The sequence below is a fragment of the Hipposideros armiger genome, unplaced genomic scaffold (genome assembly GCF_001890085.2).
Source record: "Hipposideros armiger isolate ML-2016 unplaced genomic scaffold, ASM189008v1 scaffold_744, whole genome shotgun sequence".
NCBI classification, from domain to species: Eukaryota; Metazoa; Chordata; class Mammalia; order Chiroptera; family Hipposideridae; genus Hipposideros; species Hipposideros armiger.
The window spans coordinates 524,139-549,023 of NW_017732094.1; positions in this window are offsets into that span (position 1 = coordinate 524,139).

A 24,885-nucleotide genomic window follows, 5' to 3' on the forward strand; every position below is an offset into this window, starting at 1 on the left:
GCAAAATTGAATCATGGAATTTGGCTTGCCATAATGATGAACAAGCCCTCGGTTCCAGCTTGGCCATCGAGTAGCCATAACCTGAACCACTTAGGATGTTTGGGCCACTGTTTCTTCATCTTTCAAATAGAGATAATGCTTATTTCATGAAGCTCTAATGATTTCATAAGAAGTTGTATATAAAATGCTTAGCACAGCTCCTAACTTAAAGTTAGTGCTCTATAAATATTAATTCTCTCCTGGCCCATCATTCTCCAGAAGTTGAATTATATGCACACGTTATAGACGAGTAATTAATAGCTGGTGCTGCTAACATCTTAAAGTGTTACTTACAGGATCATCTTAGATTCTATAAATGCCAGAGGATAACAACAATATCTTTAAGGCAAATGTGCTCAAATAACTTGTGACAGCAATCTTACTACTAGAAAGTAAATTATAATAATAGTAATTTCCCTATGAAATTGGAAACCTTTTAATAAAAGAACAGTTCTTTTATCTTTAACTTTATAAATCATAGTATATAATGTGCTCTCAACTTGCAAATGAAGACATTCTTTGGTAGATGTTGAAATTTATGTTGTTAGTTGCAGCACTAGAAAGAATGCCACTTTAAATAAATTGGACTGCATTTTTTTCAGTGAGACTAACTACTTTTTTCTACATAAAGAGAATTGTGAAAATTATATTATGAAATCTCTCTGGTATTTTGTTCTTGAGGGTCTTTCTGAACTCAGCTGATGTCTGATAATGTCAATAGTGTTTTACTGTCTATACATTGCATGTTTCTGAATAAATGAATAGTCCTCATGCTGCCTTTGTTTATGACATTCTTTCAAGTAACTAAATCCCATAGGTGTCACTGGTTCCAGGAGCTCTGTTCCCCTGAGACTAAAATGTGCCATTGCATTGCACAGACTGAAAGAACTCATTACTTTGGATGGGCCTTTGATACACTGTTTGTAAAAATGGTCTTGAAGAGGGATTTTTAAGTAGTGATTTGGGAAAATACAAGCAACTTGAATATTTTTTGAAGTCCATACTTTTTTCTATTTTCCGCTTCTTGGATAACTTGAAAACAATGCTATTGGCTGAAAATATATTCATGAGTGTCTTCGTATTTGTTGGTAATACCTTTCATGTTTTAGATTATTCTATATGTTTTTGTACCCTTGTCACATATGTATTTATAGAATTGTCACTTTTAAAACATGACCCTTCTCACTTAACACAACCTTGCAACAGGGTTATATAATATATATATAACGTTTTATATGTATCTATTTTCTATCTATCTATCTATCTGTCTATCTATCTATCTATCTATCATCTGTCTATCTATGCCAAAAATAAGCTCTAAGTAATGGATTCCCACTCACCAAAATCAAGGAATAAATGACTGAATATTCAATCTGCTAGTAACAGAGTTTAATGCTGAACCTCCAACTGGGTACTTTTTCATGAACTGAGAAACCAACTCTCAGTCATGATTCTACATATTGTGTCACTCCTATCCTATAACACCAGTGGTTTGTCTTTATAGGATTAGATACTTAACTGTAGTATGAATTTGACTTGCTGCCTACAGAGCCAAAGCCACAACACTCTCTGGGAGATTATGAAAGGCTTTATCACAGACCTGCAATCCCACTGCCAAGCATGTTATCAGAGGACTCACTTTCCAGTGAAAGAAGTATGGGGATGTGATCTCTGACCTGTGATAGGAGGTTTACTGATCCTATCACACACCACAACACCCAGAAGCAGTCAGTCTCATAGTGTTGGGACAGCCCACCTAGGGCACAGCAGAAACACCACTAATACACCCTGGCAGTGTATTAGTGCCAGCCACTCCCTGCCTAGACAAGTTTCTCTAATGGGAAACGTTAGGTTTGGGATTGCACACAGGGCTGGCCAAGACATTCTTAGAAATGTGCTGCAGTAATTCCCTTTCTACCCAGTCATTATTTTTCTCTCTTCTTTACAAATGCAGACTTGCACTGTGGTCTGAAGGCTGTCCCGTCTACCCGTCTACTTCTGGTCCTTTATCTTTATCTTTCATAAGCGGTTCTCCCAAATCAATTTCTTGCACATCAAATCCATCTTGCCCTTTGCTTTTTGAGAGGATTCAAACTGACTCAGAGATCATCAGCCCCTCTTATGTGCTCCTTCTGTTCTATTTTTGCATTTATCAAAGGATATTAAAATGTGTTTGTTTATGTGTCTGTGCCCCTATGAGACTAGGAGGTCTAAGACTTGTAACTGAGAATGGATCTAACACACAATCTAAAATATACTAGCTCAGGGGTCGGCAAACTGCGGCTCATGAGCCACATGTGGCTCTTTGGGTACGTTCTGTCTCAAAAGTTTGCGGACCCCTGGAAGAGCCAATATGTCCCTCACAACAATTCAAAAATTATTTGAGAGCCATAAACATATTTTTACATAATCACCATTATGCAAATAATATCCTGTAAAAATTTTATAAATGAAACTATGATAGTTTTATTTTCATTTTCAATTTTACTTCAGAGCCACATTTCCCGAGCCGCAGTTTGCTGACTCCTGGTGGATCTTCCATCTCAAAAGTTTGCCGACCCCTGTACTACAATAGATAATGAACACATGTTGGTTGAATAGAGTTTCATTAAATTTATATGCTCTTAACATGAGATACATATATCAAATTTAGTCTTTATCATGTTGTATTATAATAACCGATGAGCCGCTCTCCAATGACCACTACTAAGCTGTGAGCCATTTAGATAGATTATTCTCATTTGTGTTTCCACCACATTGTGTTTCCACCACATTGTGCCACACAGTAGCAGCTAAATACATGCTAAAAATACTAATTTTATTTATTTTAAATGATAATAGTTCACATGAAATAATAGAAGATGTACAGCATAAATTAATGATAAACAGTCATTATTTCATAATACTTGGATATGTCAAACATGAAGAACAATACTCGAGCTACTGAAGTTACATCTACTGACATTTTAGGAAAAACTCATGAGAAGATAAAAAGCAATCATCACTAATTGATTACAAGAAGAATAAAAGCAGAATGGTGGTTCTCAAAATGTAGCCTATGGTCACTGGATGCTTCCAAGGGCTGCTTTAGGTAAAGGGAATTGTTTTTTTATTGATTCAATTCATTCATTCATTCAATATAGTGCCAAGCACTATAGTGGACACCATGTTCTTTTTTTATCATAGGATATAATAGTTTATAATGGACTACATTTAAACATTTACTTCTTTCTTTATATTTAATTTATTATGTAGTACTTAGTGACACTACTTAATAATTATTTAGTGATATTTATTGATGCATAATTAAAAAAACATAATCTCACAGATGTTAAAGCTATTTCACTTTACTTATTAATCTTTATTCTTTTCTCATTCCTTATTAATTTCGCTTTTCACACTGAAAAACAAAAATAAACAAACAGAGAAGCAACAATAATAAATCAAATAAACCAATAATGATAATAACAATAATAATAATAATTAAAAAATAATAAAATGATTAGGTCTCCCTTATATAAGAAAAGACAAAATACTCTCTTTGATTCTTTCCAACAGATTACTACCTCATTGTTTTCCTTACTGTCACAATTAAACATTTTACTTTACTGGCCTTAACTTCTCATATTTCCTTACTGATGAACTATGAATTGGGCAGCCATTATTCTTCTGAAACTATTCTTTCAAAGTTCAAAAATAACTATTAATATTAATTTCCAAAGGGTGTTAAAAATTCCCTACCTTGAGAATCTGTGACATAGGAACATGTGATCTATGAAGTGTGTAGGGGGATAATAATTGAATGGAGAATACCACAAAATGAAGTAAATATTTTGAGAATAAAATGGATCAATTTTTTTTTTTTTTTTTTTTTTAGCTGAGCCATCCTGCTACCTGTTGGCAGCTCAGCGGCTGCTCAGCTCGGGCTGGACTCGAACCGCTGTTGNTTGGCAGCTCAGCGGCTGCTCAGCTCGGGCTGGACTCGAACCGCTGTTGCTCAGAGCTCAAACTCTTGAGCGAGCTCTTAACCAACTGAGCCACTAAAATGGATCAATTTAAAATTGCTAGTAAATGATTAAATTAGAGAAGGTGACAATAGAAGCTAAACTCAATCATCAGTATGATAAACTCAAACCAGATCTTATTAGACATCAATTTTAATAATAAATACTTAGTAAAAACATTTTTTACTAAGAGCCTTCTCTGTGAGCAGGGTACATTTAGTAATACAGTATAAATATAGCGGACGCACCAGACATTATCCAACTACAACCTTTCTGCTACCCAGGTTGAAATGTTTCTCAGCTTTGCCTCTCTTGTCATTTTCATCACCTCAAGTTCAATACCTCTTTGTGGGACATAAATCATTACCTTCCTAATGAGCCTCTTTGCTTCCAGATTTTTCCTCATCTAATACGTTTTCAATCATGTCATATGAATAGAACTTCTAAATCTGATTATATTATTCCTCCTTTCATAAGTGTTCAGTGTGTGTCCTTCCTTTTTTGGGGTAAAAGTATCCAAATTGCTTAATATACGGTTTTATCATTCATTTTCAACCTGCATTTTCATCTTGACCTCAGGTCATATTTCTCAATACTTTACATGCTGCGCTTGCTGTTTCTGCCCTAATTCTCATTAATTCCTCCTCACCTCAGTTTAATTTATTCATCTATCTGAACTATCCTTTTTTTTCCCCTCTGTTCAGTGACATATCACTTATCCTTCTATAACAGCTGAATGTAGCTCCTTAATCAAGACTGTCTAGGGCTGGCCGAGAGGCACATTGGTTAAGAGTTGGCTTGGGACACCAGAGGGCCCCGGTTTGGGTCCCACATATGAGGGCCAGTGACACTGCCCTCCACAGCTAAGATGCTGAACAGCTCAACCTGGAGTTGGGCTGCCGGGAGTCACCAGCGACGGGTAGGTTGCAGTCCCTGTTGCAGTGGGTTGCCATGGGCTACCGTGTATAGACAGCAGCCAGCATGAGCAGCCAGCAGCCAGCGTGAGCAGCCGTCCAGAAGCCGGCGACTGATCTGCCTCTCCGGGAAGAGCGCAATGATGGTGCCAACTTGGGCTAGTGAAGCAACGTCCTCCACAACTAGATTGAAGAACAAAAGGATAGCAACTTGTGTGTTCCATTTCCTCCAACGCCCCAGCGCTGTTCCCATCCCCCAGTTCCCCAATAAAAATCTTAAAAAAAAAAAAAAGAAATGTTAAGTCTCCTCAAAAAACAAAACAAAACAAAAAAACTGTCTAGAATGAATGCCACTGAGTGTAACTACCTGCACTCTGGTAACAAATGTACTGGTGAACGTTCTTAGTACCCCCAAGAGATGGTTCAATCCTATGGTAAATAGTTACGTTTGAATCCCTTTTCCTAGCTCAGTGCATGACATAAAAGAAGCAATCAACAAATACGTATTAAATTGTACTGAATTTATAAGGTCTTTGTCTTATGACACTGTCTGTGGTTTTTAACATTTACACATAGGGTTAATACATGCATATCTCTGGTGTTGTATAACTCAAACTGAAGACTTGTTAAGGAAATGGTTAGGCCCACCAGAGAGGTCAAGTGATTCTTTGGGGCTGGCTAAAATATAAATTGGATCTGGTAGAGCACAGGGCAGGCCAGAGTCACATTAGATTCTGGAAGGTTTTGAACAATGCATCTTTCTATTTGTAGAAAGTAATTGACCCAAACATGCCATGAAGTGCCTACAGAGGTAGAAAAATTGGAAATGATAGAAACACAGATGCTGTAATTTACATAAGTCCAGAAAAGAGGTCAGCTTTGAGAATCTTGAAGTCAATAAATTCGTGGAATGGAATCCAGGCACAATATTAGTCAGGAGTGAGGCTTGAAATAAAAAGAATGTCTTGGTATAAGCAAACAAAGTCTGCTCTTTTCTAAAAATCAGACAGGATCCAGTCAGAAAAAAAAAAAATAAGTGCATTTGTTCTGTAGTCTCCATGGCTTCTTGTGCCCTGCTTTCTGATGTGATTCATTAAAAGCACCATGACAAATTCTGATGACTCACATAGAATAAAAACTAAGAAAGTTTCCACATATTTGGAACAAGAGCTTCCTCCTTTCTCCCTTCCAGAGAAATCATTTCAAAAAATTTAAATTATTTGCATAATTTTATGAACAACTTTTATTCAGTCTTTCTAAAACTAAAACGCTATTGTTTTTTTCTTAAATATAAGAAGTAAAGTGATCACAGAGAAAAGTCCTATCATTTTAGAGTCGATAGTAACTTTAGAAAAAGTAAATTTAACCATCTTATTTTATAGGCATGAAAACTTTGCTAGCTAGGAAAATGTTTCCCCTAGACCACTAATGTCAGACATGGTTCTTGAACCCATGACTCTTGTTCTCCTTCCATAGCACAATTACATCAAATGTTGATTATAATCTAATATAGGAGTTGGCAAACTGTGGCCAAGGGTCCAAATCTGGCTTGCTGACTATTTGGGAAAAGTTTATTGGAACAGAGCTATGTTCATTTGTTTATATCTTGTCTATGGGTGCTCCCATGTAAGAATAGCAGAGACCATATGGCCCTCGGAACCTAAAATATTTGCTATCTGGCTTTGTACAGAAAACGTTTGCCAACCTCTGATCTAAAGCATTAGTCCTCTTGTAATAGCGTTACACACTTTCCTTAGTCCTTTCGCACTTTATTTCCCTTGTAACTACCCACTCACTGTCAGCATCCAAATTCCCATAGAACATGCACATGGAACAGAGACAGAGACCTTTATACTCCAGCAAACACTGCTTGCATTTGTTACTATTCACTTTTTATATAAAAATCTACATTTTCCTATAAGAGATTGTTTTCAATGCCTTTCTAAGGATCCATTAAAAAAATCAATATGCATTCTAAGTCGGACAATTGGCAAATATTGCTGCTGATCCTAGTGTCCACAAGCATGAAGCAGTGGCAAGAATAACTGACATTTTGGCATCTGCTGTGGAGACTGGCTACAAAGGTTTTTGGCAAGGGTCTGCAAGCTAAGGTAGACATCTTCAAGATTAGATAATTCTTGTATTAACTTCTTTTCAGGTTATCTGGTGATCACAATTTCCAATCACCATTCACATCTCTGTGATGAGAATTTTGCCTGAGTCATCTGCTAAAGATCTTCTCACCATCTGAGTTGACAATGGTGAGCACATTGGCAAAGAAATCAAATGATACTGTCCCTGGAAAAAGAAAGAAAGAAAGAAGAAAGAAAGAAAGAATACATGAATGGGTCCTCTGAAAGAGCAGAGCAGTGCTCATTGTTAACTTGTTATCTTTCATCTGTGAAAGAAATCAGAGACGGAAATGAAAGATGATAACCAGATAGCAAGAAATGTGGGGGTGAAGAAGGTAAGTTTGCTTTTCAGGTTGTGGAGATAAAGATGAGGATGGCAGGCAAGGAAAAAATGACATGGAAAAGACTAACAATAATTATATGACAGGGAGCGCTGAAAAAGATCATATTTACCTGAACCCCAAACCCTGATGATAGTAGACAGGAAGAAAATGGCAAATTCAACTGTGGCCTCACAAAACTGGGAAAAGCATTTGATTTTCAGTTCTTGTCTGGGGGGGTTCAACTGTTATTGAGGATATTATTGGCAGTCTCCTGCTGGACTCTCTTTGAAGCTACTGAGGATATGGATAAAAGAAGAGCATCAAGGTGTAGCTGCAGCTGCAAGTTAATTATTCCTGAGAATTTCAACTGTGACCCTGGTCCAATGGAATCTTAATATTTCCTGACAAATACTTCAGCAGAGCAGGATTAGGAAGACCATTCACAGGAATATGGGCAAGAAGTGCCATGCAATTCTTTCAGGTGACAAAATGCCAGTGATGATGATCCACTTTATCACGTACAGGAAAACCTTGGATTGTGAGTAACGTGGTTTGCGAGTGTTCCGCAAGACGAGCAAACATTTCTAATATATGTTAACATGGTAAATGAGCGATGTCTTGCAATGCAAGTAGTTTGTTTCTGGAATGAATTATGCTGGCAAGCCAAGGTATTCCTGTATATCAAAATCCCTGGAGCTGGGAATCTAGGCAGACTCCACCACCTTGCTACACCGACCTGAACTACTGCTCTGAATTAGGTAACAGGAAGGCTTCCTGGTCAGAAAAGCATCATGTGAAAGCGGCCTGGTTGATTCTGATGACCAGCCACGTCTGGGAATCATTTAACATAGTGGAGATCAATAAAATGCTCCAAGTTTTAGAGCTCTCAAATAATCAACAACTACCCTACTCTTCCAAGAAACTTCTTTTTATATTCCATTACATGTTAAAATTAAAACTACTAAATTCACTTGGGAGAAAGCTCTTATCTAGACTATTTCCGGTGTTCATGAAGCTTGAGTTAGGTCTCAGCATACCTTATGCGCTAAGCTTCCCTTCTTATTCACATACTGGGGACCAACACATCTTAATGGCTTCATCCCTCCTGAAAGCATTTTTTTCTTTTACTAAAGCTAGAGGTGGCTAGTTCCTCCTCATTCATTCCCTAATATGATTAGTAGAAGCTTCCAACCCTTGATCATGCTTCTCACATAACCTCACAAAGAGATTTTGCTGGGTATTGTCCCCTGGCTTTGTCTTTCTGCTTCGTTTACTATAATTTTATAAATAGATGTGTTTACCAGTTTTATCTACATTTGAGTAACTTATCAGTATACATATAACTTGGAATGAAGTTCAGGATAAACTAAAATAAGGCAGAGGCAAGAAGAAACAGAATAATATAGGAATTAATCTTTTCTGAATGTCTGAAACATGACTGCACATTTGCTTTAAAAACAGCACTGTTACATTGCCAATGGGAAATAAATTTTACCTTATGTCTGATTAGTACTACGCAGTATAATAAATAAGAGCTTTAAGCTCTTTAAAAAAGTATTATAGCAGAACTTAGTATCTAACCCCCTGTATTTTATTTATATAGTGAAATGCCTTTCTATTGATTAAATTTAAGTTGCGAGCTCTTTTGGAACTGAGGTTTTTGTAGCTGTTGCAACACATGATGCAGGGAACCTTGAGTTCCCTAAGGTGGCATCAACCCATCAGAGTGAGTGAGGACACCACTGATCATATTTTCGGTGACTTTGGACCCTCAGCTTTCAATTTTTTAAAGTTGTTTTATGCAAAAGAGACATTCAAAAACATTTTATAAGTTTTCTTCAGATCTAATACCTACTGACTTACAAAAAAAAACCCCTCAGATGAATCCAAATCTGTGTTCTTCTAACTAGCCTAAAGTTCAAGTGTGCAGCTAAAGCTTATCTGAATCTCTTGTCTTCCCTGGCCTGCAGACTTGAGCTTGAAATCCTGCAGGGAACTCTGCACTTCTGGGATTTCTGACATTTCAACTTTTAAGTTATAGTCAAAAGTATAGTTCCATGTACTATGCTGATAGTCAATTTCTTAGTTTTGTTATGCAAGAAAAAGTGGGGAATGCAGAAACATGTAAAGATATTTAATTTTGATTTTTTTTCTTTTTACAGGTTGCATGAAATCTTATTTAAAAATAGAAATAATAGAAATAAAATGATGGTGCTCATTGAGTTGTTTCTGTAAGAATACCCAACACTCAAAAATGCATGATTAAAATAATCACATAAAAATGAGAGTAAGCTGCTTAATTCTCATGAGATAAAATGGGCAGATTAAAATAATTTATTAACAAAAAATAAAAGGGAGAAAGAAAAATCCATTTGTTTTCACATTAACTTGTTAATACTGCCATGTGTTAATGAATATTAACTAGTTTATGTAACTTGAAAAACAAAATTGATTTTTATTCCATATATCATGAAAATACCATGTACTATGTTCTTTCAGTATAAATGCATTTATATTCCCAGTTACTATTTCAAAAGGCCATTTTAGAGAACATGTTACAATTAAATATGATGAAACCTGTTTAGTCCTCAACTCCTAGTACCAGTTATCTCTGAAGAGGTTCTTGTAATATGAGAAATAATGACTCAATATTGCAATAAAGGCAAGCCTTAAGCACTTTTCTTAACTCAGCTTTTTACTGGCTTAGTGACATAATATAAGTCATTTAATCTCCCTCCATGTAGATTGGGAATTTACTCCCCATTCTTACTTTTACAGCAATGTTAGGAGGATTAATTGGATAATGAATCTAAAGGCTCTAGGCTCAGTAAAGAAACACACAAATGCAATGTATTATTTGCTAGTGAAAGAAGACAACGAAAAAGTACTTTCTCTACAAATCAAATTACTTCTACCAAGAGAGTGAATGTTAGCAAGTAAATTAAGACTATTTTTGATAGAGTTTCTAGTCTCACATATCCTAAGGTGACAAGCGAGGACAGCAAACATGGCTCTCAGACAATTTAAATATATTTCTTCCATTAAGAAAACGGGATCACTTCAAAGGCGTAAAGGAAAAGATTTCTTAAAGTCATTAAAGCACAAACTTCGAGGTAGTTGGACTAGACCTAAATGAAAGACACATGCTCAATAAATGAAAAAAAGAATTGTAATTCAAATAAAAGTTCCTTCTTGTATTCTTTTCCCCCTGTTTTCTTAGAACAAAAACCACAGAATGGTGAATGATTAAAAAAGAACGTAATGAACAACTATCCTGTATGGTAGAAGGTACAAAATATAATTCCCAGAATTCTTAATAAATGTGAATGCCTGTGGGTGTCCCTAAGAAGGTAGGTAGCATGGAGTTTGTTGAAAGAGAATTACAACAGAATAAGATTATCTGAGGTTGTCTCCTTAGGAATTTTTGCCCTCAAATCAAATTTTTGCAGTGAGAGGTCTGTATTATATCTAAGTTGTTTTCTATCTGAAAGCTGAAACAACTACAATTTCCATCTGAGTTAAATCTCAAAAGAGGTTATTTTCCTGACCAATAGGAAATAAAAGAAGCTCTGACTTTGGTCCAGGTATGGAACCTCCTCGAGTTGTTAGCTTTCCCTAAATTGAGGGTGATGATTTTTAATAAGTTCACCATTATGTCAGACTCGTGACCCACTGAGACTTGTGTTGAATTTAGTTACTCTTCAAGAGTGAAACAAGCTTGAGAAAAGATTTAGATTCGTCCTATGAAACCAATACTCTTGTCTTGGCAATCTTAGTAGTCTGTGAAAATGGTTAATGGGTTAAAAAGCAGAGTTCTTAAGACCCAACACTATCAAACTTTACCTTCAAATAACTCACCTGGTTTATGAATTTGAAGCTTTAGTAATCATTTGTCAACCCCCTTCCATCAATGAGATTGACAGTATTGTGGTTAACCCGTGTCGTTTTTTCACTCTTTGTTATTGAGTTGTAGCAATTATCTTGGTCTTTTAAGTATAAGTCCCAATCAAATGACCTCATTTCTGTTGAGGAAACTTACAGCCTTTTCATAGACAAGTAATTAACTTAGTTTTAGAACATACTATTAGATATATTCCCAGAGAACAGATCACCTATGGTCATCAAGACAAGAAACAAGAAAATACATATTGCAAATACCCTAATAAATCATGTTATTTATCGAATAATAATTTCTATTTGAATTACATAGTTTGTATCATGTAGTTTATTATAATTGCATACTTTAAAAATTGATAACTTCTAAATTGTCTTATAATATATGCAATTTCTTATTACATTAATATTTGTTCAGCAGCTAAATCTAATTTTTAAAGTTTTCAGAAAGTAACCAATGAAACAGAGAGTTTTTGAATTAATTTTCTATTGTATATATGTAATAGAGACTAAGGTACTATTTATCCCATATGTCCCCAAGTTTAATGTGTCAAACTACTGTGTAAATAATGGGGGCAAAACAGACTTTAAGTCAGAGATAATATTTTTAGATCTTTATTGAACTCATAGCAAAGTTATCAAGTGTTCATATGTAAATTTCTGGCCTTTCTATTCTCTTTTTTTAAATGTATTTTATTTTATTTTATTTATTTATATATTTTAAATTAGTTTCAGGTGTACAAAAGAATGTACCAGTTACACACTTCACCCCTCACAAAGTGATAACCCCCCTCCTCCAATCTATTTCCCCTCTTATTCTGTTTTAACAAGGTTGAAAACCTGCAATTTTTTTTCAAGACTGAATTTTGTTACTTTGAAAAATCTACCACAAGGTGGCAGCCAAGAGAAGTTTTTAAAATTTAATCTTGGAATGTAATTTATGAGGTGGTGCAAGCTCCGAGTCAGGTTCATTTGAAGAGTTACCACACATCTGACATGTCAGTGGCCAAAGCAATACATAAAAGTTGATGCACACTCCAATTAAAAAATATAATTATTCATACAGGGAAGGCAGCAGGCTATGAAACCCAAGGCTCTAGAATTGAGCCAGGACTCTTAGATGAAAACATTTGCTCTATTAGTGTAAGGCTTGGCAATCCCATTAACTCTTTGTATTAAGACATTTTCGTTTCTTCATGGCTACCAGCAGTGATTTTGTACATAATAATGAAAAATAGCTGTTCAAGCCTTTCTGCTCCAGCTACCTCCAGGAGTATATGAAAACCAGCAGTGCCGAAAGGAGCTTTCAGTTTAAAGCAATTCTGTTCAATTTACCTCACCTAAAGTTCACTCTCAGAGATCAACCAGATAAGAGCATTATCCTGGAAACCCTGGGGTATACACAGATTAAACAAAACAAAAAATCCTTGCCCATATTAAGACAAATAAACAAAGACATAGGACATAAGGGAAGGAAATTGCCAGGAATTTCTTCACTAATAAAACTGAAAATGTACACACATGGTAAATACATAGAAATATCCAAAGTTGTTAAACTAGCTAAAAGTCACCTTTGTCATTTATATATTTTATATTTAAGATGAAAACAGTATCTAATTAGTTTGGTTATAATTTGTTAAGAAGTCCATAAAATTGACATGTTGTGTACCATGTTCATCATGGGTCAATCGTTTACTGAAAACGTAGCAGTATATGTTTCTTATTTTTCCTGAGAAGTAAGATCTTCCAATAGTAACACTGATATAATATTAACATTATTGTTACATAGAAAATAATTACTATAACACTTATTGGTCCTAGCAAAATGGCTGCACATAGTAGGTACTCAACAAATATTGGTTCCCTTACTGACAACTAACATAGTTGAGCATTTGCACTGTTCTTGGCACACGGCCTTATTAATTGTCTATTATCTTTATTATACTAATGAGAAAACTGGGACTGAAAAAATTTACTTGGTTTTTCTAATGTCATATAATGTACAAGGGACAGGGACAGGATTCTAACTTAAGGCCCCTTGACTCCCGAGCCTACAGTCGTAGCTATCATATGAAGATGCTTCTAGAAAACATGATAGGGTCAAACTGACTTTACAGAGATGTTACAAATCACATTTTCTTTCATCTGAACTAAACTATTTTTGAGTTAAATCAAGCCCTTTTAACTTTAAAACAAGAGAACTAATGTGAATAAAAAATTTTGCCTCATAGTTTTTGCTTAGAAAGTAAATTAATCCAGATAATGTGGATAGATACCCAGAAGAGGGGTTGTTGGGTCCTATGATAATCCTATTGTTAATTTTCTGAGGAACCTTCGTACTGTTTTCCACAGAGGCTGTATCAATTCACATTCCCACCAGCAGTGTATGACCATTCCATTTTCTCCACAGCTGCTCCTACACTTGTTATTATTTGTCTTATTGATAATAGCCATTCTAACATATGTGTGAGGTGGTACATATATACAATGGAATATTACTCAGCCATAAGAAAAGATGAAATATTGCCAATTGTGACAACATGGACGGATCTTGAGATTATCATGCTAAGTGAAATAAGTCACACAGAAAAAATCAAGAACCATATGATTTCACTCATGTATGGGATATAGAACTGAAAGCGACAAACAAACAAAACAAACAAAAACTCAGACACAGACAACAGTTTAGTGGTTACCAGAAGGTAAGAGGGGCGGGGGGGGGGAGTGTAAAAGAGGGTAAATGGTGATGGAAGGATAACTGACTTTGGGTGGTGAACATACAATGCAATATACAAATGATGTATTATAGACTTGTACAATTGAAATCTATATAATTTTACTCACCAATGTCACCCAATAAATTTAACAACATAAAAAAAAGAAAGTAAATTGATCCAGAAGTAAACTTTAAACGCTAGTCCTAAAAATGTCAGCAGACAATGGTTTATTTCCTTCACTTTTTAAGACTTCCTTGTGGCTCTAAGTGTCCTGCAAATAACAGGTGACTTCTCAATGTCGGTTTTCATATTTATGTACTTTGGAGGGATTTAGTAATGTGGATCAATGACTGGATAACTAGTAAACAGCTTTATGAGTTGTTTCTAGTTTTATAGGCAATTTCTGTTACCATTTCCTTAGGAATCATTTAAAAATATGCATTTAATTCTGATTTGCAAACTAAAGGAAAGGCTGGAAACAGCAAATGTCAAATGTTTCTATCAGATTATCAACTAAGAACTTCTCTGAATAATTACTTATTTTGTGCATGCTTGAAAAACTGTAGCAAATGTATGTTCAACATTTACCCAAACAGTGTCTGCTGTATTTGATAAATTCCTTTTATGTGTAATCAGCTTACCCTTTGTCATCTCTTCCTGTTTCTTATTTACAACGAATCCAAATGTACCCCCAATTAGTATTATTTTAAAATCAGTTTTTATACTAATGAAGATTTTCCTAGATGTGGTCCAGTGAGCTATCTTTAGAAATTCCCAACGAAGGGCAATTTTGCCACACAGGAGACATTTGGCAATGTCTGCAGACATTTTCATTGTTATTGTAGGGGAGGGAATTGCTCCTGGCATCTAGAAATAGCGGCTGGGAATGCTGCTAAATATCTATAAGGTACCAGACAGCCCCTCACAACAAAGAATGTCAATAGTGCTGAAGCTAAGAGATCCTGCTATCTGTAACCCTCACATTCAAAGTTGGATAGATGTACACGTATTCACATTTTTTCTTTTGAAGAGTCTGTGGCTTTCATCATCATCTTAGAAGCATCTCTAATATCAATAGCTATAGTAAAAAACAAGTTATACAAGCTTTTACTATCTAATTACATTATGTTTAATTTAATTTTAAATTGGCATTTATTAAATATCTTTGCTTAGCACGGAATAAGTTACAATCTTTGCACTAAAGAGCTAATAGATGACTAGGAAAATATAAATAAACAAAAATGGCACAATAAAGAAAGATATTAATCATAGGGAAACTGCACAGGAGGAGGGGAGTTGCTGGAACTCTATGCTTTCTGCTCAATTATTCTGTAAACTGAAAATGGCTCTAAAAAATAAAGTCTATTAATTAAATGTGGTGTTGTAGATGCAGTAATAGCAATGAGATGAGCAAGGACCAAACAGGAGGTGCTAGCTGAGCACTTGAGCAGGCACAGTATGAACAAGAGGTATTTCCAGGCAAAGAAAAAAGCCCACAGACATGTTTCACAGAATGAATAATTCATTTGAAAGGGAACATTCTCCAGGGACTTTTCACTGGTGTAATTAATAGATACTTAAAGTCAGGGGCACTAGAATACCCTACCTTCCTTTCCAATTTCTGCAGCTGGATTGATCTCATATTCCTTTTCCTACGCACATGTGTGGTTCCTACACTGCCTCACTTCCATGTATATCTTCTCCTTTGATAACTATGATGTCTTATTTTTTTTCCTATTTTTCTTATTCTAACAAGGATTCCTTTTCTTTCTTTTCTCCATTCTTCCACCTCCCAACTCCATGTATCACGTTGGTTTGGAATAGACTAATTCCTGAGGTGGATGGAGGAGAATTTAAAAGACCTAAAAAAACATCTCTCTTCTCTCATTTCAACAAATTAAGAAAGTCTTGGAATTATTCTTTGAATGATCTTTCTACTCTGTACTACCTAAAATAAGGCTCAGGATGAGGAATTTAAACCTACTGACTTTATTTTTTATTTTTTTTAAAGATTTTTATTGGGGACTTGGGGGATGGGAACAGCGCTGGGGAATTGGGAGAAGGGGAACAGACAAGTTGCTGTCATTTTGTTCTTCAGTCTAGTTGTGGAGGACGTTGCTTCACTGGCCCAAGTTGGCACCATCATTGCGCTCTTCCCGGGCGAGGCAGATCAGTCGCCGGCTTCTGGACGGCCGCTCACTGCGGCTGCTGGCCGCTCACGCTGGCTGCTGGCTACACACGGTAGCCCATGGCAACCCACTGCAGCAGGGGCTGCAGCCTACGCTGTCGCCGGTGACTCACGGCAGCCCAGCTCCAGGTTGAGCTGTTGTTCAGCATCTTAGCTGTGGAGGGCAGTGTCACTGGCCCTCATATGTGGGACGAACTGGGGCCCTCTGGCGTCCCAAGCCAGCTCTTAACCATCGTGCCACTTGGCCGGCCCTAAACCTGCTGACTTTAACTTCTAACGAATGCATTTGTGGACTTGCGTATCTTCTTTTTATTGTTGTTGGTATATTTAGCTTTGGCTTTTTCTATTATTGGATCACAGACATTTATGATTTAGTACAGGCTTTGAGATGAAAAACAGGCAAGGCAGATTTTTAGCTTGTGTTTACTCCGGTCAATTGAGTTCTCTCCCCACCCCCACCTTTTTTTTGGTTTTTTTTTCAGGGAAAGTAGTCCTACTCACCTTCCAACCTCACCCTGTGGAGTTTAATGCTAGAGTTTGGGGAGAAATCCCAGATACTGACACAAGCCATCCTTTCTTTGCATTGCTTCCTTCAGGAATTGTTGTAGAAATATAATTAAAAATAAAAACTTCTCCCAACCCAGAAAACTTCTTCACAAAAGTAGAAGGGGAAAAGAAAGACTTGTATTACTAAATAAGCATTAAAACAGAATGCAATGCACCTCATAGGCAATCTGCCAAAGACATTGCAAAGGCAGAAAGAAATCTCACCTCTCATATACCCAAGCAAATAACAGCCCAATTACCGTCTCAAAATAAGCAATAACTAGTCCTCAAGTAAGGGACTTGACATCACCATTTGTCATACATAGTTCATCCTAAATTTCTTGTTAATTAGGATAGCCACCTGTGTTTGCTAATTGCTTTTATAAACAAAAAAATCTTGTATCTTTATAATCAGAGGTAGGTTTGCAGCTTGGAGTGAAGCACCAGCTGAAGTTAGGGCCCTCCTGGAATATTACATAAACTTAGTTGATAAAGCAGCAGCAGGGTTTGAGGATTGACTCTAATTTTGAAAGAAGTTCTGCTCTGAGTAAAATGCTATCAAACAGCATCACATGCTACAAAGAAATCACTCATGAAAGAAAGTCAATTGATGGAGCAAACTTCATTGTAGTCTTATTTTAATAAATCGCCACACAGTGGGTTGCCATGGGCTACCGTGTGTAGCCAGCAGCCAGCGTGAGCGGCCAGCAGCCAGCGTGAGCAGCCAGCAGCCGCAGTGAGCGGCCGTCCAGAAGCCGGCGACTGATCTGCCTCGCCCGGGAAGAGCGCAATGATGGTGCCAACTTGGGCCAGTGAAGCAACATCCTCCACAACTAGACTGAAGAACAAAAGGACAGCAACTTGTCTGTTCCCCTTCCCCCAATTCCCCAGCACTGTTCCCATCCCCCCAATTCACCAATAAAAAAAAAATCTTAAAAAAAAAATAAAAAAAAAATAAATTGCCACAGCCACGTCACCTTTCAGCAACTACCAGCTGGTGAGTCAGCAGCCTCAACATTAAGCCGAGACCCTCCATCAGCAAAAAAGACTACGATGTGCTGAAGGCTCAGATGACAATTAGCACTTTTTAGCAATAAAGTTCAAGTATGTACATTGTTTTCTTAGACATAATGCTATTGCACACTTATTAGATTACACTATAGCGCTAACATAACTTTTATGTGCACCGGGAAACCAAAAAAATTGTGCGACTTACACGTTATGGTATTATTGCTTTATTGTGGTGGTCCAGAGCCTAGCATGTGATCTCCGAGGTACGCCTGTAATTTTTCAAAAACCTGAAAAAAGGTGGCCTCATGAGACTGTGAACCATTGTAATTTTCAAGAGAATAAGAGGTATTATTTTTCAGATGATAAGAGGTACGTCAGCTAAAATTTTTCATTTCAGATTCCAAGGCAATAGTCAAGAAACCAATATAAATTACATGATTCTGGGGTTAAAAATAAAGGCGCAGTGAATATGATAAATGGGTATTTTGAATGCCTTATGTTTACATTTCCAATGAGCTCCTTCTATTGCAGTGCATGGTCTATTTAAAGTACTCCATTCAAACAGAGGAATCAAATGTCTCAACAAAGAAATTTCAGTGGGTTGTAGAAAAATCAATCTCAACTAGCATGACGTGTGAAGCTAATACTATGATTCTATGTGATAAATGTTCAGGTGTCACTATGGTACAATTCTAAGCAGTCGATGACTTACTATTTGAACCCTATCAGAGGAGCTTACATTTCAGGATGTTCCTTTCTGCAAGAAAATGTGGATAAAATAACTTATTTCATATGAAAACAATTTAAACAATTGGTGGAGGAAGAATATATGAATATATTTTTCTTAGAAATTTGTAAACACAAATCTGGACATATGTTTAAGCATGTGACTACTTTTTACTTGCCAAACTCTTAGGATTTCTGCACATTTGATAGCTTCTCCTTAGACTGATAAAAATAAATATGCCTATTTCCATGAAACTTTAACATACAGTGCAGTTGGCAGGCTTCCTTTAGAAAGTTCCTTGTATAAAGTATAACCTGAGCATCCATAAGGTGATATCAGGTTTATTGTAACTTCTGGTATTAATTTAAATTTTAAAGTTAAGACGAATCTAACAATTCTAAAATTCCATTCCTGTAAGTGATGTATAAGATGTCTCATTACACACCACTTCTCTATGTGTGATACTTTTAATAATTGGCCTCAACTTTTCACGCTTCCTTCTCGTGTCCTTTGCCATGTGACTTTGTATTTCCTTTCAGGAAATGGGGCAGAGTATATTTCCCTACTGTGTGACATTAGGTTCTGACACGTGTTTTACACTGACCAGTAGAAGGAAACAGAAGTGACAAGTACCAATTCCCTTCAGGGGTCATGGGTATTTGCACTTGCTCCCCTGCATCTTTGTCATCACCATAAGAGGAGCTTCCCCTGATAAATGCAGGTTCCTCAGGCTTGACCCACAATAAACACAAAGAGGAGACATGAAGCCAAATCTCAGCAAGGAGAGGAGTCATGCTCTAAGCAATCCATCGCTCGATGCAAAGCCATCCCCCAGCCAAATGTCACCAAGATCAGCTTGCACCCAACAGTGGACCAATTAAATGCTTGTCAATGAAGGCCACTGAAAGTTTGTGGTAATTTTACATGCAATATTACTCTTCCATGTACAGGTGAATATGTTCCATAACCTGAAATTATACATGTCCATCCATTCCAGACTGGGGCTATGCATTTGCTTTGTATCCTATCAATTGAATCAGAAAATAAAATTTGTTGTGGCCCTAAAAATTGACAATTTCTTCAAGCTGCATTATATAAGATGATATGGATATTAATAGAAAGTGTTTTGCTTAATCACTACCAAAGGAGCCTTGTACATAACTTCCAGGTGAGGGATGACTTTGTAGTTGAAGGTGTGACTTAATTGTAAATGATGAGTCACCTATTACTTGAAAGAAAAATGATGGCATCACCACAAGATGAATGTTTGCATTTTAATTCAGTGCAGAATATAATGTAATAGGGAGTTCAGGGTGACTCAAAACAGAATATGTGTGCATATGTTTGTGCATTTTTGAGGGATAAGGGAGATGAAAAAGTAGGAGATAGCCATTTTTGAATCCCTGAGATCAAACTTAAAATTCTGACTTCTAGTACCACTATCAGTGCCAACATCTGTATTATTCAAGGTTCTCCAGAGAAATCAAACTAATAGAATATATAAATAGATATATAAAAATAAATGTATTATGCAAGATGACCTCACATGATTAAGGCTAAGAAGTGCCACTATCTGCCTTCTGCAACCTGGAGCTGAGGAAAGCTGTTAGTCAAATTCTAGTTCAAACCCGAAGGCCTGAGAACGAGGGAGCCAGTGATCTAAGAACAACTCCAGAGGCCCAAGATTCAAGAGCGCCAATGTCTGACAGCAGGAGAAGGCACATGTCCGGCTCAAGCAGAGCAAGGAAATTTACCCTCCTTCTACCTTTTATTCCTTGTTTTCCAGGTTTGAGATATAATTGACATATAACATTGTATAAGTTTAAGGTATACAATGTGAGGACATTTAAGATTTACTCTTTGCGGCTTTCAATTATATAATACAGTACTGTCAACTATAGCCACTGTGCTGTATATCAGATCCCCAGACAGTGCAGAGATCTCCATATTTTTAGAGTGAATCATTGGAGCTTTATTAGTTTCCTTTGGCGGTGTTCTTCATTATTCTCCTTGTGGCCTTGCATTGGTGTCTGTGCATTTGAGGAAATAGGCACCTTTTCTCATCTTCACAAACCGTCTTTGGCAGAGAAAGCCCTTTACCAGTCCGCCCATCCAGTTTCTGCGAGGACCATCTGGTGGTGTCGGTGGGCTTGCTGCTGGAGTTGTCGGCTAAGCAGGTCTGGTGCCTGGATCATCAGGTGGGCAGGCCTGGTGCTCGGGTCTGTAGGCACTGAGCTGGTGCCTGGGTCCATGGGGACAAATCTGGAACCTAGGTTTATTGGAGTGGTCTTGGCACTTGATGGCACTTGATCTGCAGTGATGCATTTGGGACCTGTGTCCATGTGGGCAGGCCTAGATCCTGAATCTGTGGGGACTAACCAGGTGCCAGTGACCACTGGGGTGTACCTGACATCTGGGTCCATGGGGGTTGGCCTGGCTAGGCTAGGCCAGGGGTCTGGGTTTGCAAGCGTTGTCCTGCAGGCTGGGCCCATGAAGGCAGTCTTATGCTGGGGCGAGCCTGGCACCTGGGGGCAATGGGACTCATCCTGGCACCTGGAGCCTCAGGGGCTGGACTAGAGGTTGGCTCTGCAGGGGCTGGCCTGTCATTGGGACAACCTGGAAGCCTTTTTGTTCCATTCAGGCCCTCGAAGGATTAAATAATGCCCACAGTATCAGTGAGGCAGATCTTCTTTGTACTCAGTCTACTGATTCAATGCTTATCTCTTCACAGATGCACCCAGAAATATCATTTTATCAAAAATCTGACCATCGCTTAGCTCAATGAAGTGAATACATTAAATGAACCATTATAGTACTTCTAAAACCCAAAGTGAAGTCTCTGTTAGTTGTGGGCAGTAACTAGAACTATAATAAAGGACAGAAATAATGGCAGTGAGGAAGTTTACAGTTTTGTCTTAACATTCTTCCTGGCGATACCTTGATACTTATTCACCCACAAATAAGTATTTGAGTTTACATGAAAATAGAAGCAGTGGGAAATAGAAAATATAATTACTGACTGATGGGGCTCTGAAATCTTGTACGGATGTCAAAACCCTTAATTAGGAGATAGACAGTAAATGCCCTATTTACTAGAGTGTGCTGAGCTGGAATTCACATTTTGCACACAACTAAACTTCAATGATCTTGTTTCTAAAAGTATCAGATAGATCAGCTTATGATCGATATCATTTGGATTATAAACTTGATGAATCTTGTTTTGAATACAGAACATTTAAGAAAACTCAGAAACGCAGCAAGGGCAATACTTCTTTCCTACAAAAGTAATCCTTTCTTCTTCATTTATGAATCTGATGAGAAACCCCTTCTTCATGCTGTTCATGAATAAAAAATAGGTAATTCAATATTCTTACCAACTGAATAAAACTGAATTTAAAGAGGTTTATCTACTGATTAAGCCAATGCAAATGAGCTACCTATTGTTTATACTGGAGCAAATGCGGCAAATATTTTTTCACACAAGGACAGATGCCGAGAACACACTCAACACTCAGTCAGTTGCTCAATCTGAGTATGTCCATAGCTGACTCAAGTGCGATACCTTTATGACTTTGGCAGGATTTTAAATTCTCTCTGACTTGTTTCCTTAACTGTATAATAGGGACAAAAATAGTTCTTACCTCATAAAATTCTTGAGAAGAATAAACAATGTAGGCATGGCCCTCGTAGGTTGCTTGGGGAGTGTAGGTGCTTTGCTGAAGGCAGAGTTTGGTGCAGTAAGAGGTGCAGGCAAAAGGACGAAGAGGAAGACGAGCTAGATAGTGAATCTCTGAATATCCTTGGGGCTGAGGAGTTCACAATGGGAGAAAGTACTTGCTGTTCTAAAAACTTATAATTTGCAAGTGGAAAGTTCCTAGAACAGTATGCAGACAGCTGATTCAAGGAGAAAGGTCCTGAGAGTGTGTGCCTGATAATTGGTAGGCACACAAAAGTTTGCTGTCTTTTGGCTGAAGTAGGTAAGGGATGGTCTCTCCAACTGTTGTTCTCTGAGTGTGCTAAGGATTTTTCAAAGGAGAGATAAGAAACCTACTGAGATATAAGAAATGAACTTTTTAGTGTAGGGAATAATTGTGGGAAAATACTGCAGGCTTTTAGCTTACCAGCAGAAAGGGCTTGCATTGGAGGCTGCTATAGAGAACCACTCTCCAATCAGAATGGGGCCATAGGCATAAAACAGAATGCATATTTATAACTTATTTGAGATTTCATTGGCAACTAAATGGAAAAAGTCACATTTTGCACAGAGAAAACAAGGGTGATGGTGACGAGGCTGGTAAATAATTTAAAAAAGCAGAATGTTATTGCCAAGATATTTGTGAGAATTTAAGTCTACATCATTTTCCTTTTTAAGAGAGAATTAAATTTATTAGGTGGAGAATTTTGTCTCTAAAAAAGAGCACTTCTTTGAAATGGTCAAGGTGATTTCAGAAAAATAGTCTTGGGGTTTTAAAAACCATGCACTTACTTAAAAATATGTGTATTCTTCAGTAGATAATTCCAATTGCTTTATTGGATAAATAAGCTCTATGTAGATGAGCTAAGGCATGCAAATCTAAGACATATAAGAAATATTTAACAAATGTTAAATAAAACTATTATTATTAATTATGCCAATCATAAAGGATATAGGGTGTGTAATATTGTATATGTGTTACTAAACTGATATTAGGATTTTCATATGATGTGTATAAAGATTATTTTGTTTTATGCTCTAAAATAATGTTATTTATGCAATTAGAAGTTAATGGTTTCAACAGTTTTAGCTACAGAAGTGAAGAGGCTGTGTCTTTCAAAGAGCATTTATTAGTAATAAAGAAAAACACTTATGAGATTACATGAACAACAAAATTCCAGTATTAAAAATATATCCATATAATGGATTGACTTCTAAATTTTATATTTTGTATTTAACATAGTGGTGCTTGTTTTCACTTTTCTTTCTAAAAGAAGAATCTAGGGTCCACCTTATGTGCCACCCCCACCCCCTACTCACACACAATTTCTGGAGAAGATACCAGTAATAAATACTTCAGCTACAAGATGGAAGCTGGGGTGAGTACCCAGGAGGCTGGTGAAATAGAGAAAATTAGTTAGCTTCAAGCTGACTGTTTTCTGATATATTTTTGGATAGGAGATGACATTGGGAATTCGGATAACATTTAGATAGGAGAAGATGTGTTTACTGAGTTGAAAATATTTTTCATAAATTTATAAATATGTTTCCTATCCAGATTTGTTCAAAGATTAACTTTAAGGGTATAAAACTATCATGGGTTGAGGGAGTTGTATTAAAGTTAGAATAAAATGGATATTAGGTATAGATGTACACTTAGAAACCATGAGTTAGGGTTTTTGTAACATTTTTGATACATTTTAAATAGTCAAAATAAAGCTAGTTAAGTTAGGAAATTTAATCAATAAACTGGAGAAAACATTGAGATCTAAAATTAAGTCTAATCAGATATATTCCATAGAATGAAAGGAGTTATATATTGGTGATGCTAATTTGAATAAAAACAATGTTTTTATCACTAAAATAGTTTTTGAAATTTAAAATTTGGAAATAATAATATTTGTAGTCAAATAGAAATGAAAAAGTTTAAATAATGTGAGTAAAATTGGAAGATTTATTCTTGTTGAATTATCTATACTTTCTATGAAAATGTTTTCAGTTTTGCCAAGGGCAACTGGCTATACCTTGAAAAGCTATTGGTAGATATCTGATATTCTGAAATGTACCTGGGCTCTGTTTGCCTTGACCAATCAGTAAAGAAGAAAACATAATATCTGTATTTCTGACATTTTTACATAATGTTTTTTTTTTTTTTAGTTTGACTTTTAACTATCATTTGCAACCTGACTCTCAGACCCTAAGTAATAATTTGAAGGACATATGGACTTGAAGACAATATTAAGCTTTAACTGTTTGGGTAGGTAAGACCATACGGCAATTATTTTAATTGTTTCTTTTGAAATTTTAAATCATCTATTTAAGAAACTAACTTCAGAAATAGGACAATAGGAAACTTTATTAGAAATTTGCTAGGGACATTCTAAATCTTTATTATTGGCTTTATGTAGACTACTTTACCATCTCACAAAAATAAGATTGTGTTTGGTCTGGGGTTGTCATGATTGAGGGCATACTTTTTTATACTAGATAACTACTAGAAAAAACTCTTTGGTAGAATATAGGAAAAGGACCATGACCTGAAACGGCCACAGTTCTACCCAGATTTGAAAAGGGGATTTTGAATAAGCCAGGTTTGGAAAATGCTAAAATAAATGGAAATGAAAAAGGATAAATAAGGCAGTTGCAGTGGAGCATTGGGGGCACTTTGGTCATGTGGAAAGGAAAGTGCTGGTACA